The following is a 5,050-nucleotide window of genomic DNA, read 5'->3' as shown; positions in this document are numbered from 1 at the left end:
CCTGGCTAGCTCTCGGTCTACCAGGAAACCAGGTCCTTTCTCCTAGAGTTCCCTGCGGCGATGGGAGCTGCAGCCCGTGTCTCACAGAAGGAAGTCAAGGCAGTGTGGTGCGAGCAGGTCCTTCTGTGGCTGTGGTTCTGGGACGCACACATGTGGGCACTGAGCCACACCTGGCCACATTCTGGCCACAACTATCGCCTTTTTTCTCTGAACCTCAGTTTCCCTTCCTAGATAGCCACCTCCAGAGAAGGAAAGAAACCACTGTGAGTGAAATTCTATTTCAGTGCCCCTGGCACAGCAGCACCCAAAAGTCCCTGCTCCCTGCTCTGCCTTCCTCCCAGCCCCAGGGAGCCCCATCTTCCAAATGGCGACACTCAGCAGAACGCGTCCACAGGAGGATACCCCTTATTTCAGCTTGGACCAGGCTGCCTTCCCGCACACCTGAGCGCACTGGCCCATGGCCCGTGCTACATCCTCAATCCTTTCCCACTCCTCTGTCTCCATGTTTGCTGGTTACGTTGCCCTCTCTTCTGGTTGGCAGATTAAATGAAGGGAGATTTGCATAGCAATAAAAAGGTAATTAAAATCACCAACACATGAAAAGGCCATTATGAGATTCCCTGGGAAAGACGCCTCCACTGGTCAGGAAAGATACAGTAAGAGGGTGGGGGGTGGAAAACCAATTAACCAAGCCTGTTAGCCTCCCATTATCAGTGCTGGGACTGCAAACATAAATATTAACTGCCACAGGGCCAAGTTGTTAACAGACAACCAAACTCATAAATATCTCGCACACAATTAATGGTGATGAAGTGCATCACCATGGTGGGGCTTTGAAGAGCTCGGGGTGGACACTGAGGGGGAAGCTGGTGCGGCCGCCACGGGTCTCCTGCTCCGCATCCACTCATTGCAGATGCAATTGCACTCCCTGATAAGCATCTGATTGCATTTCGAGGTCTGAATTTATGATGTGTCAGTTTATCGGTTTATTCATTATTTACAACCACTTAGAAAGAATATGTGCGTGTCCATATACATACATATATATGGACATACACGCCGATGAAACGAACACACCCGTCAAGTTATTGTGCAGCTGATAATTAAATGAGAGCTCTCCTGGCCGGCAGGAATCCCGGGGTGATCTCCTTTCCGCAGACAGTGGCTTCCTGTGTTAACAATGTCAATAAATGACACCGCGTTGGCCATAAACAGGCACTCGGAGCTCAGAAACAAATGCCCTGCTGTGGCTTCTCACAGCCTGGGCGCTTCTAGGCATTCTACTGAGGGGCATAATGGCCCCGCCCCCTGCTGTGAGTCCACTCTGGAAAGCGATGGTGAAATCCCAGAGACCACTCTGTTCCAGAGAGAGGCTCTTTCCACCCCAGGGGAAGATCTGTCCAGCCGAATGGAACTGTCTGTGGGAGGTCGGAATTCAGGCCAGCTCCCTCCTTCCTGTCCCAGCCCTGCCAGTTGTGCCCCTGGACTCAGATCTGCCCAGATGCCACTCCCAGACAGGAGGAGCCACCGCAAGGTCTGTGGCTCAGGGTCCGGGAAGCATAAAAGGCCACTTTGCTGGAAATGGGATCCATGGCATGTTCGTGCAGCCAGGGCTGCGCTCCATGAAGCTCAGGAAGTGCTTGGCCCCTGGAGAGACCTAAGCTAGACCCCCTCCCAGTCCTGTGCTGCTTGGATCATTCATTTATTCACTCATTCACTTCTTCCTTTCACGACTTGGTCACCGAGTGATCACTTCCCAAGGGTCTGCCCTGCAGACTGTGGGCAAATGCTGAGAGGTATTAGATGAGTTAGGAGAGTCTCGGTTTGCCCTGCAGACTGTGGGCAAGTGCTGAGGGGTGTGAGATGAGTTAGGAGAATCCCGTGTCCCAGACTTCATTACCAAATGTTAGGATGCCTGTTTTCTCATCCGTTCTTCCTCTGTCCCTCTGCTGCACTCTCTCCTTCCTTTCTTTCTTTCTCTCAACAAGTGTTATGGGCCAAGCACTGCTTTTAGAGCTAAGCATGGAATAGTCAACAAGACAGAGTCTTTGCTCTCTCTGAGCCTGCGTTCAACGGGAAGAGCAGACATAAATAGAAAACATGTCAAGTGGTGACAAGCGCCGTAAGACAAAGAGAATGATTGTGAAAGTGCTGTTCTCTGTCTGACAACTACGAGCCGAAAGGCCAGGAGGAAGCGTGAGGGCCACAGGGAGGAGGCCCTGGTGGGCTGTGGCTGGGAGGAGTGGGCCGCAGGGGCCGGGGGCAGCATGCTGAAGAGACTGTGCGGGGGTGGTGTTTCACATCACGCAGGCCTTCCTAGGCCATCGTGAAGACTTGGGCTGTGTTCTAGCTGGGGCGGGACCCTTGGAGGGCGTGGGCGTGACACAGCTGCGCTTTCACGAGACCATCCTGGATGCTGTGTTGAAAATAGTCTGGAGAGGTGGGGAAGTCAGAGAGACAGAGAGAACAGGGAAGACATACAAAGAAGGAGGGCGAGAGACAGAGAGACAGAGAAAGGAAGCGAGAGAACACAGGGGAGACAGCACGGCAATGCCGGTGAAATGCGGGTGCGTCTGGACAAACGTGTTAGCATGGAGGTGATGGGAAGTGTCCGGACACTTAAATGTGTTTTAAAAACAGAGGTCATGGGTTTTTCCTTTGAATTGGATATAATTGGTATGATATGAAGACAGGAGTTAATATCTTCAAGGTTTTTAAACGTGAGAACATGTGGGAAAGAATTGTCCTTTGCGAGGATGGGGAAGAGCAGGCTAATCTGGGGAGGGCAGGAATGTTTGGTTTTGGCCACATTGCGTTTGGGGGGTCTTTAGACATCTACGTGCTGTTTTGGTTAGACATTGGATTTATAAATCTGGAGTTTAGAAAAGAATTCAGGCTGAGACAATTATTTTACTTGGGAAGGGAATTTAGAGAAAAAGCCTGGCCGGACATCACATCCCAGGAGAACTCCAGGCTCTGGAATTTGGAACGCTGAGGAACCGCAGCAAAGGACACTGAGAAGGAGGGCCTGGGGGATGCAGGAGAACCGGGAGCTGGGGCGTCTGGGAGGAATGCTTCAGAGACGCAGCAAGGGGCCTGCCTCTGGACACTGAGAAGGAGGGCCTGGGGGTGAGGGAGAACCAGGAGCATGGGGCGTCTGGGAGGAATGCTTCAGAGACGGGGCAAGGGGCCTCTGGACACTGAGAAGGAGGGCCTGGGGGTGAGGGAGAACCAGGAGCATGGGGTGTCTGGGAGGAATGCTTCAGAGACGGGGCAAGGGGCCTCTGGACACTGAGAAGGAGGGCCTGGGGGCGAGGGAGAACCAGGAGCATGGGGCATCCGGGAGGAATGCTTCAGAGACGGGGCAAGGGGCCTCTGGCCAAATACGGATAACAGGTTGAGTTAAGTAAGAGTTGAGAAATGGCTGCTGACAAGTGCTGCTGAGGTCAGATACAGGAACTCTCTGACCGGAGCAATGAAGGTGTTGACAGAAGGAGAAGGGGAAGCGTCATGGACAGATGATGTGCTGGAGGGGTCTTCTGTAAAGGGAAGGAGAGAGAAGGACAGTTGCTTCGAGGAATTCAGGGTAAGTTTGTGTGTGCACACACACCCACACCCACACACACATGCACCCACATACACGGAAAGTATTTATACATATTTCATATACACACACTTACACATGTATATATATATATATATATGTACAAAGACATACATATTTCGTATGTATATTTACAGCAGAATTTTATAATCCCATAAAGTGGGGAAATTTGACAATGCAGGGGACGGAGGCAAGATATTGTCTGGAAATGGCAGCTTCAGGAGAGAGCAGGATCCCACGGCAGCACAGAGGAAGCATTTATGACCTTCGACAGTGAGGTGAAACAAATAGAGAAGAGAGACTTGGTTCTAACATCCAAAAATTGGACTGGAAGGCCGAACGTCCTGGTTCCTCTTACTTCAATTTGAACCCATCTGAGTTTCTTCAGATAGATCCTGAAGTTACAGATGAGAATATAAAAAAGAGGCTTTGGCAGTTATCCATATTGGTGCGTCCTGACAAAAATCGAGATGATGCTGACAGCACAGAAGGCTTTTGAAGCTGTGGACAAAGCTTGCAAGTTGCTACTGGATCAGGAGCGAAAGAAGAGGGTCCTGGATGTAATTCAGGCAGGAAAGGAATACGTGGAACGCAGTGTGAAAGAGTGAAAAAAAACAATGAAAGAAGGAAGGAGAACCTACGAGTTTAGCAGAGGATGATACTGAGCCGTTCAAACAAGCTGTATATATGCAGACAATGAAACTGCTGAGCAGGAAATTAAAAGGAAAGAGAAAGAAGCCAAAGAGATGCATGAAAGGAAATGACAAAGGGAAGAAGACATTGAAGCTCAAGAAAAAGCCAAATGAGAAAGAGAGCGGCAGAAAAACTTTAAAGAAAGTCGCGATGGTCGTGTGGACAGCTGGCGAAACTTCAAGCCAACACAAAGGGGAAGAAAGAGAAGAACCGTCAGACATTCCTGAGACCACCAAAAGTAAAAGTGGAGCCGTGTGAATGACCACCCAGGGTCACAGGCACAGAACCTTCCCCCTGCTGTCTCCCCTCCTGCATCGAAGACTCATTCTTTCCTCCCACTTCCACCCCAACATGGAATAGTATGTGCTTTTTAGTCCATTTTGTTTTCAATACAATCTAATATCAAACAGAGTAATTCTTTTGTGCATTGAAATGAGGGGCTTGGTTTAAACAAAAGACCTTCCCCTCTCCCTGCCCCTAGAACCTCCAGGATTGGAGGGTGCTGCCTCCTCTTCCCACAGCCTGTAACTTAATGTTCTTTTCTTCACTGAATTGTAATGGTTAGAAACTTCGTGGATAGCTGTGGAAATTATCCAATTAAACACATTGCTTAAAATGACATTGCTGTGACTTCAGAGACAAGCCTGGAAGGGGCACCTTAGGAAGCCGCTTTGCTTCAGTTACTCACTTCTGGGTGTGCTCCCTTCGAAGCCCCAGATGAGACAGGGAACGCTGTGGGCACGCAGAGCAGGC

General features: G+C 50.1%; 1 pseudogene; it reads left to right on the top strand.

Annotated features, from left to right (window-relative positions):
- Positions 1–3,779: 3,779 nt before the first annotated feature.
- On the top strand, positions 3,780–4,559 carry LOC116812730 (dnaJ homolog subfamily C member 8-like; annotated as a pseudogene).
- Positions 4,560–5,050: the final 491 nt, after the last annotated feature.

Source organism: Hylobates moloch, unplaced genomic scaffold, assembly GCF_009828535.3.
Source record: "Hylobates moloch isolate HMO894 unplaced genomic scaffold, HMol_V3 SCAFFOLD_9, whole genome shotgun sequence".
NCBI classification, from domain to species: Eukaryota; Metazoa; Chordata; class Mammalia; order Primates; family Hylobatidae; genus Hylobates; species Hylobates moloch.
Note: the sequence above shows the minus strand (reverse complement) of the source record. Positions and strands in the feature narration are given on the sequence as shown.